Source organism: Triticum aestivum, chromosome 7B, assembly GCF_018294505.1.
Source record: "Triticum aestivum cultivar Chinese Spring chromosome 7B, IWGSC CS RefSeq v2.1, whole genome shotgun sequence".
NCBI classification, from domain to species: domain Eukaryota; kingdom Viridiplantae; phylum Streptophyta; class Magnoliopsida; order Poales; family Poaceae; genus Triticum; species Triticum aestivum.
Window position 1 is genome coordinate 244,101,486 of NC_057813.1, and position 10,910 is coordinate 244,112,395.

Sequence of the window (10,910 nt, forward strand, 5' to 3'; positions counted from 1 at the left end):
AATTCTGAGATGTTCGGTGTGCTCTTCTGGTGTCTTGGAGTATATCAGAATGTCATTGATGAATACCACAACAAACTTGTCCATATACTTCATAAATACCTTGTTCATGAGGTGAACAAAATATGCGGGAGCGTTTGTTAGCCCAAATGGCATTACTGTGAATTCATACAGTCCATATCTGGAAGTGAAGGCTGTCTTGGGAATATCTTCTGTTCGCACTTTTAATTGGTGGTATCCCGATCTCAAGTCAATTTTTGAGAAGACTTTGGCCTGAGCGAGCTGATCAAATAAATCATTTATTCGGGGCATTGGGTATTTGTTCTTGATTGTGACCATGTTAAGAGCTCGATAGTCTATACACAATCTCAGTGTTCCATCCTTTTTCTTGGCAAATAAAATTGGAGAACCCCAAGGTGAGGAACTGGCTCGTATGTATCCTTTCTCCAATAATTCTTTTATTTGCTTCTTCAATTCTACCAATTCGGATGGTGCCATTCTGTATGGTTTCTTGTAAATGGGAGCGGTTCCGGGTGCTAGCTCAATGCTGAATTCTATCTCTCGGTCTGGTGGCATGCCTGGTAGTTCTTCTGGAAATACGTCTGGAAATTCACACACTACTGGAACCTTGTTCAACTCAGAAATGTCCACCTTGTTTAATCTCGGTTGCCGAGGTATTTGTCTCTCTTTGGCTGAAATTTTTATTGTCTTCCCGTGATGGTGTGTGAGAATTACGGTCCGGTTGAAGCAGTCAATAAAACCTTTGTTGGTGGTTAACCAATCCATCCCTAGGATGACATCCAGTCCTTTACTTTCCAACACGATAAGGTTGGCGTAAAACTTCAATCCTTCAAATTCAATAACCACACCTTGACAGTAATTCTGGGTCAGTTGCTTAATCCCAGGGGACTTGATGATCATGGACTTTTCCAGGGGAAGCATCAAAAAATTATTTTGCAAAGCAAAACTCTTCGAAATGAATGAGTGAGAAGCTCCAGAATCAAACAAAACCATGGCAGGTATTGTGTTGACAGGGAACGTACCGAGTACGATATCTGGGGCGTTCTGTGCTTCCTCTTTGGTCACGTGGTTCAGATGACCCTTCCTGTGGTTGTTATTGGGGTTGAAATTGTTTCGCTTGGGCGCTGAATTATTGCCACCATTGTTAGGCTTTGGGGTTGAGTTCCTTGGCTTGGGGCACTGCTTGGCATAGTGCCCTTCTTCTCCACAAGCGTAGCAAGTAACGCCTGGGCGATATGTGAACTCCTTGTCCCTTGCATGGAAATTCTTGATTGGGCATGAATTATTCGTCGTGGGTTTATGTGTCCCACCTTTCTGAAATTTGTCTTGCTTCGGGGGTTGCGAGCAAAAGTAGGACTGGTCCCTTTTGCGTTTGCGGAAATCTTCCAAGTTGCATCGCTCATTTTCCAAGGTAACGGCCTTATCCACCAGTGTTTTAAAATCTGGGAAGGTATGCACAACCAGCTGGCATTTAAGCGCGGGTGCTAGGCCTTCCAAGAATTTTTCCATCTTCTTGCTTTCAGTCATACGTTCTTCGTTGGCGTAGCGAGACAGCAGAGTAAACTGGTTGTTGTATTCTGACACTGTCATTGTCCTCTATTTGAGGTCATCAAATTCCCTCTTCTTGATCTTCATAACACTTTTAGGAATGTGTGCCCCACGAAAACCTTCTCTGAAATCCTCCCAGGTTATTTCATTTTCGTTGGGGTGCATGTGTAGGAAATTTTCCCACCACGATGCAGCTGCTCCGGTGAGATAATGCGGTGCATATAGTACTTTCTCATGGTCTGAACACTGTGCAATAACTAATTTTCTCTCCATGTCTCGAAGCCAGTCGTCGGCCTCAAGAGGTTTGTCAGTATGAGAAAATGTTGGGGGACGTGTCTTCTGTAACTCAGATAACTTGGATTGCTGTTGATACTGTCCATGGTGATTTCCCATATTGATGAATTGGTTCATCATTTCCTGATGTTGTTGCTGACTCTGTTCATAAAGACGACACACTTGGGTAAATGTTGTTTCACTGTCCTGTTGACTTGTCTGTCCCTGAGTGAAATTGTGGTTTGGTGGTGTGCCATAATTTTCTTCGGGCTGATTTGGCATGGAGCGCGTCCAAGGACGAGACATCTTTCACTCTGGGGATATATTTTGTGAAACTCGTAAGACAAGAAAGAGAGTCGCAAAAGTCAATAAAATCACACATACGGGAAATTTTAAAAGCTCCAGGAAAATATACGATTTGCGCGCGAAGGACTATTACATATCTTACAAGCGGGCAGTAATTATACAATACATCAGTCAGGATATGCGTACATAATCCTAACATGTTATTGAGACTAGTGCACTTCTCCAGACCCTACATGATGCGCAAACAAACTACTTCTCACAACCTATGTACATATAAACATATCACACAAGTCGATGCATCGCATGGCGGCTAAGCGTACTCAGTCGGAGATGGTGAGGATCTCCCTTGGCCTGCCGAGGGTGAGGCGCAGTGAGGCGGGGGGACTCAACTTCCTCCTCGCTAATAGGTTCCATACGAGAAGCGTCGTGCTGAGCTGATGGAGCGGGTTCCATAGGCGGAGTAACACGAATATGAGTGGGCGCAATAGGTGGAGTAGCACGAATAGGAGTGGGCGCAATAAGTGAAGTAGCACGAATAGGAGTGGGCGCAATAAGTGGTGCAGAGCGAACGAGACTGGGTGCAATAACTTGGTTGAACTCCTCGGTGGTAGGCAGACGACGTGCAGTGGTGAGAATGGTAGGTGAATGAGATGCTGAGGATGAGATAAAAGTCAGTGGTGGAGCGGTGTGCAGGAGTTCCCTCCTGTTGGCGGCACAGCCATGGACTGAGTCCATGTGGGCAGCAACAAGGTCGTCCACCATGCTGTCGAAGCCTGCCTCCAGAGCTCAGAGGTACTCGACAAGCATCTCAAAGGCCTCGTCACGTTCTCCTCAGGGGCAAGCGAATGAGTAATGATAGGTGTAAGGCACGTGGCATGGAAGGTAGCGGTAGCGACGGGTCTTCATTGCAGGAAGAACATCCCGGAGACGAGATATCGCCTCATGAGCAGCCATCTGCATAGCATGCCTCTCTGTAGGCATGGCTCTCCCCAAGAACCGGAAGCGGCATATTTCGGCACGCCCTCCCTTGAATTGCACTGCGGCCTGGTGCATGGTCAGACTGTTGTTGATCTTGTGTGGGTAGAGTGTGAAGACTGGGCGCACTGACGGCCCCATCGCGACCTGAACGACAAAGGAGAGGAGCTTGACGAACCCCTCAGTCACGTTGGCGAACATCTGTGACTCACAGTCGTTGCCAGCCATCTACAAAAGTAGGCAAAAATTCTGAACGATCAGATCATAAATTTTATGCTGACTGTCAGAAAAATGACTACATTTGCAAAAATAAGGATAAACTCTATCATGCTAATAACCAATTAGCGATCGCACCTAGTGGCTTCCTACAGTCAGCCTGGCTCTGGTACCAAGTTTGTCACGACCGGTTTTTCAATAAAATACTTATTGAGAAATCGATCTCTTGATTCCAGTATAGGAAGAGTTATCCTTACTGGTAGACAAATACTTGAATACAGAAGACCAGTAGCATCAAATATATTACAGGGTTGAGCTGAGGATGCTCAACAATATATTACAAACACGCCAATATTGTACATAAGGGCGGTTACGACACAGGGGTGTGGTGACATACTAGCTCGAGATAAAAGTGGCGGTGGATAACTTGACTCCTAACTGGCAGCTCATCGAGTGTCGAGGTGAGGCTCAATGAATTTATTTCTAGGGTAGCAGAAGCGGATATAATATAGTGACCAAATCCAAGATCGCACGGGACTGACTGGGACTCCTCTAGGCGTCGGACTCGCTATCGGACTCTTCATCCATGAGATCGCCTTCATCAACATCTGGCCAAATCAAAAAGCCAGGTGAGTACTTTGAAAGTACTCACAAGGCAGTTCGGACAAAAGATATAACAATTGCATGCATGAATGCGTCATGAGCAAAAATAATGATACTCATCCAAATAATAAAACTGCACGACATGGTAAGTAAAACAAACAACTGAAAACCGATTGGGTGTCTGGAGCGACGCCTCGAAAGGTAAACAAATGAAAATCATGCCGCAGTCGGGCGTCTAGGCGACACCACATAAAGGGCTTATATTGAAAAGTAAAAGATAAGCGTGCCACAGTCGGACGTCTGAGCGACATCGCAGAAAGGGCTTATATCAAAAGTAAATAACAAGCATGCCGCAGTCGGACGTCTGAGCGACATCGCAGAAAGGGCTTTTATTGAAAATAAATAACAAGCATGCCGCAGTCGGACGTCTGAGCGACATCACAGAAAGGGCTTATATCAAAAATAAATAATAGGTTAGTCCATCCACAAGAATAAACTGTTAACCTGACTTAACACTCATGTGGTTCACCGGAGTTTGTCACTGAGACTGACATTTGACGAGATAAGATGATCACAGTACTTGGACATGTACAAGATGATTCAAAGGATTTTTGACTCTGCAGAGTTTGTACTAACTGCCCACAGCCAACGGATTTCCGTAGTCACGAATGACTAGTTCCGTTTACGGTATTTCGATAGAAACACATCTAACTAGTACACGCCAATTCCACCTCACTATGCCAGGAATCACCCTTGAAAACATCCAAGAAAAACTTTGAGATGGGGAGGTCACAATCTCGAATAGCATGGGATCAAATTTTTGTACGTGTGCTCTAAGGGGTGCCCCCCTCTCGGTCTCAAACGGAAACACCCATACCCCCTGACCGGATGACTGGCTTTAATCCAGGGCCATGGAACCATCATCACGGCCTCTCGATTTGGTGTGTACCAGGAAAACGGTTTGCAACTTACTAAGCCATATCCCTTGCGGAAAACATGTGGTAGTACAGGAAGGGAAAACGGATGGAAACTGGACTGAATCATTTGACACTTGAGTCAAATATTCCGGCATAAGACTGGCATGCTACAACACTGCCATCTTACCCATCCTCATGCCATCACATGGCCATGCAAACTCATATCCAACAACTCATGGATTTTCGAAACTCACTTGCCTCATATATGCATGTAATATGACATTCATCAAGGTGCTCATAAACATGCCATGAAACTACTCAATGCAAACAATGCCAAGACACTCATCATATCAAAAGTTCAAACATTCTTGCCTTGTTCGGAGTAGTCGGAGTCTAACTGGGTGAAGTTCGCAGCTCCGTCACCTCCTTCGGTATCTACGGTATACAGAAATACACGCACTATCGTAAATACCATGAGGTGCACAAAAGTATTCCAAATATTTCTCAAATAAATCTGATAAAAAACTAGATAAAATTTTAAAGAGGACAGAAAAAGGATCAAACAAATATCCTTCCCTGTTTAAAAGTTATAAGGGTTTTAATTCAGGGGCCTTTCTGTAATGAAACAGAAAACTCTTAGGGGGCTGAGCAGAAAAGTCCAGAAAACGATTCGGATTAGAAAGCGCATTTGCCAGAATACGCTTTCAAAAAATGGTTCGAAAAAAAAGAACAGAGAGGCTGACGGGCGGGTTCCACCCGTCAGGCTTGAATATTCAAACGAGGGAGACGGGGCTCGTCGGCGCCCGAGAGCTGCGGTGGTCGCCGGCGGCGATTCACGGCGAGGCAGGGGGATCGGGTGGTACCTCCATGTTCAGTGCGTCCTTCCGCGTCGGTTGGTGGTGGTGGTGGTCGCCGGCGAGCACCACTTCGACGGCGGCCCTTTCTCCGGCTTACGGTGGTTCGGGTAGTCGTGGGCCTCGTCGGAGAGAGCTGCTGTGGTCAAATTGGAGTGGGGGTTAGTCTCCTAGAGGTGTCATGAGGCTACGGGCAAGTCTAGGGCGGTGGAGGAGCTCTCACTAGAGAGAACGCTGCCGGAGCCCGAAGCGGACGGAGGTGGCCGGAGTTGAGGAAGAAGGGGCCCTCAAGGCTCTTCCAGTGGCTGGGCGGGGTCTGGTGAGGTGGTGGAGATGTGCGGGGTCGAGAGCGAGCTCGGAGGCGCTATTTATAGCCGGCCCGAGGCGGTTGCCGTTAACGGGATAAGTCCGGCGAGCAATTACGGCGGCGTTGTGGCTGGACGGTTGGTTTAGGGGCTTGAGCATCGTCTACACGGAGTACTGATTCCATCCCGGTGCCTAACTCAGCAAGGTAGGGGCGGTTACGGCCTGTCCCCAACGGAACGGCCGTACGGCACGTCGGCGGCAGAGAGCATGCCCTGAGCATGCCAGGCCACGGCGACGGTGCTGCAGGCGTGCGCTGGCAAGGGAGATGACCGCGCGGAGCTCCCAGGTGGCTTGGGCGGTGCCGAACGGCGTTGTGCCGCAGGGTGCCCCCTGTCGGCCGCCACGGGAGGTTATGTCGTCGCGGAAGACGCCGGCGTAGGCGGGCTAGGGTGCCACCGACGCCAGGAACCAGCCAAGTGCACGTGCGGCGCTCCGGACAGGGAGGAGGGGCCGTGCGCAACGCGCCAGGCGCACAGTTGACAGGTGACTGAACACTGACGAAGAAACGACACTGAACTTTCTGAAACTCTGAATTTTTCTGAAAATGCATAGTAATAGTGCTGGCCAGGTGTTCGACAGAATGATTCTGGTATGTGGGAGGTTCTCCTTGAGCTGATTTATGGTGGGGTGGCCTCTCATTGCATCTGGGGGCTGCCTGAATTTTGGTGGAATTTTTGGAGAAGAGGAGATATGAATTTCACCAAATTTGACAAATCTGGTCCAAACTTGCAGAGACTGAAATTTGAAAATTTTGAAAAGAAGAAGAGTGGATCTTGATGATTCTAGGTTGTGGGTACTAAGGACTATCCAAAGGAGTTGGTTTGAGATCAAAACTCAAAGGAAATTAGGCACTTCCTTTGTAGAGCATCTAGGCTTAGAAATAATGGCAGAATTGTTTTGAGGAGAAAAACAAAAGGATAAAGATCCAAAAATGGATTTAACTTGTTGGGACAGAATGTTTGGATTGCCCTAAAGTGGAAGGAGGTATTTTTGGGAGAATTTTACCACAAGAGGCATGGTAAAAACAAGAATGGATCAAAACCAAAGAACAGCCCAAAACCAAAAAGGTTTTCTCTTTTTTTGAAGAAATTAAATCCAAGAAATGCTTTTGAGAAGAAAAACTCAGAAGAGAGGTTTTTAAGAAGGGTTTAAATGACCTTCATCAAACCAAGTAAGGCTTTGCTGCAAACAAAAACAACAAAATTTTTGGAGTGTCGCAATTGCTAGACCAGATGCTAAGATACACAGACCTGTTGTACGCATGCCTATTATTTCTGTTAAAATAGGAGATCATTGTTATCATGGCTTATGTGATATGGGTGCTAGTGCTAGTGCAATACCCTTTGACTTATATACAGAAATTATGCATGATATTGCACCTGCCGAAATAGAAGATATTGATGTTACTATTAAACTTGCCAATAGGGACACCATTAAGCCAGTTGGGATTGTTAGAGATGTTGAAGTTTTGTGTGGGAAGGTTAAATATCCTGCTGATTTTCTTGTTCTTGGTTCCCCACAAGATGACTTTTGTCCCATTATCTTTGGTATACCCTTCTTAAATACTGTTAATGTTAGGATTGATTGCAAAAAGGATGTTGTTACAATGGGCTTAGAGGATATGTCTCATGAGTTTAATTTTGCAAAGTTTCATAGACAACCCCGTGATAAAGAATCACCTAGTAAGGATGAGATTATTGGTCTTGCTTCTATTGCTGTGCCTCCTACTGATCCGTTAGAACAATATTTGCTAGACCATGAAAATGATATGTTTATGAATGAAAGAAGGGAAATAGACGAAGTGTTCCTTCAACATGGTCCTATTCTGAAACACAACTTGCCTGTTGAAATCCTAGGGGATCCCCCTCCACCCAAGGGTGATCTTGTGTTTGAGCTCAAACCATTACCTAATAATCTTAAGTATGCTTATCTTGAAGAAAATAAAATATATCCTATTATTATTAGTGCTAACCTTTCAGAGCAAGAAGAAGAAAGATTATTGAAAACTCTAAAAAAGCACCGTGCTGCTATTGGATATACTCTGGATGATCTTAAGGGCATTAGTCCCACTCTATGCCAACACAAAATTAAAGTGGAGAAAGATGCCAAACCAGTTAGAGATCCTCAACAACGATTAAATCCTAAGATGAAAGAAGTGGTAAGGAAGGAGATACTAAAGCTCCTTGAGGCAGGTATAATTTATCCCGTTGCTGATAGTGAATGGGTAAGTCCTAAAAAGGGAGGTATTACTGTCGTTCCTAATGATAAAGATGAATTGATCCCGCAAAGAATTATTACAGGTTACACTACAAAAAAAAGACACATCCGTGACATTTTGGGCCGAACGAAAAAACAAATTGTCATACATATGACACTTCTATGATGATAATTGTGACAAAACCCGGTATCATCATAGATGTGGTGGCGTCCTACTTCTATGACAAAAATCATGATAGAAAATGGGCTTTTCATCCTAGGCGGGCCGGAGACGCGGCTGCATGACATTCTTTGGGCTGTCCATGACGGAAAATACCGTGGTAGAAGCGAGGGGAAGAAAATTTCGGGGAGTTGCCGGTTACGGTGGGAGGTCGGGGGCTGAGCGATGCGTGTTTCTCTCGTACACGTACGCGCGTGTGTGCGAGGCGTTGGCTCTAACTGAACCCGAGCGAGGCATTGGGCTCTAACTGAACCCGAGTGATTGCACTGCAGGCTACGCGTTACTGAACCCGAGCGATCGATCGATGGCTGTTAACTGAACCCGATGGAGCGATTCCTTCGCTACTGCTGCTAACTGAAGCCGATCAATTGGATGAACAGTGAGCGTTGCGGGGGGGGATTGGATGAACAGTGAGCATTGCGGGGGGAGGGTGGATGAACAGTGAGCGGTGGCGTTGCCTCTGGATGAACAGGACCCCGTGGTGTGGACGGCTGGATGAACAGTAGATGATGGAGGGGTGCCCGTGGAGGGGTGGTTGAATAGGACCCCGTGGTGTGAAGGGCTGGATGAACAGTAGACAGTGGAGGGCTGGATGAACAGTAGACGGTGGAGGGGTGGTTGAACAGTAGCCGGTGGAGTAGCGTGCGGTGGAGGCTGGATGAACAGGAGCCCGTGGAGGCTGGAGGAGGTCGACGGTGGAGATGAACAGTATCCCGTGGAGTCCCGTTTTGCGGTACGCCACACCCCTCCCGATGAACAGGACCCCCGTTTCGACCGTAGGAGGTCCGTTCCGTCCGTTTTGCGGTACGCCACACCCCTCCTGATCAACAGGACCTCCGTTTCGACCGTAGGAGGTCCGTTTCGTCCGTTTTGCGGTACACCACACCCCTCCCGATCAACAGGACCCCTGTTTCGACCATAGGAGGTCCGTTTCCTTCGTTTTACGGTACGCCACACCCCTCCCGATCAACAGGACCCCGTTCCGAATGTGGCCGGTCGAACACAAGGCCATTTCCTCCATTCTGCGGTATGCCAGGCCTCGTTTCCATCGCATGTTCCGTCCAAGCCGGTTGGCTCCCACGCGTTCCGTTGCCTCCTGATGAACACAACGCATTCCGTTGCCTCCCGATGAACACGACGCATTCCGTTGCCTCCCCATGAACACGACGCATTCTGTTGCCTCCCCATGAACACGACGACGACGCTGTTTCTCCGTTCCGACCCAGCCATGTACACGAGCCATCGCTGTACGTATGCGCGAGTAGGCGTTCGAGACCCCGCCCGTATGTACACATACGTGGCCGTATTTTCTTTCTTGCACCCTGGCCGCTGTACGTACGTGTACATGCTACGTGTGTGCCTCTACTACGACACGTGCACGCCTCTACATCCACCAGTATATATGTTGAAAGCACAAGTGCTCCATAGGTGGTTTTGGTAATTAATGTCAACATATCTCTTGTTGGACTAACACTTTTATCTAGTATATTTCAGATAAGTTCAACAATGGAGTGGCATGGACTAAAGGATGTGGGAACTCCTTCAAGATGCTAAGGACAAAGGATTGGCTCAAGCTTCAAGCTCAAGACTCTTCATTTTACATTTTAGTGATCCAAGATCACATTGAGTCTATAGGAAAAGCCAATACTATCAAGGAGGGATGAGGTGTTGCTTAATGAGCCTCTTGCTTCAAGTGCTTAGTGATATGCTCCAAATACCCTCAACTGCTTTCCCACTTCCACATATGTCCTAAACCTAAATTCAAACGCGGCCCCACTGATTCTTTCTATCCGGCGCCACTGAATTTTGATGTCTTAGCCACTGCCACAAACCCTAGGCAAATCGGTCTCATCGATAGGGATCTCGGTCTCACCGGGATGGGATTGTAATCTCTCTGTGTATGTCCATTATCAAAATCGGTCTCACCGAGTTTGAGCAATTGGTACTACCGAGATTACAATGCAAACTTCCTGGTTGACTCATTACCAAAATCGGTCCTACCGAGTTTGATAATCGGTCCAACCAAGTTTGCCTGACCAACTCTCTGGTTAGCTAATTACCAAAATCGGTCCTACCGAGTTTGTGTAATCGGTCTTACCGAGATTACGTTGTGCCCTAACCCTAACCGAATCGGTCTCACCGAGTTGCATGTCAGTCCCACCAAAAATCACTAACGGTCACTAGGTTTACTAAATCGGTCCGACCGAGTCTGTTGAATCGGTCCCACCGAGTTTGGTAAATTGTGTGTAACGGTTAGATTTTGTGTGGAGGCTATATATACCCCTCCACCTCCTCTTCATTCGTGGAGAGAGCCATCAGACTAAACTTACACTTCTAGCATCCTATTTCTGAGAGAGAACTACCTACTCATGTGTTGAGGCCAAGATATTCCATTCC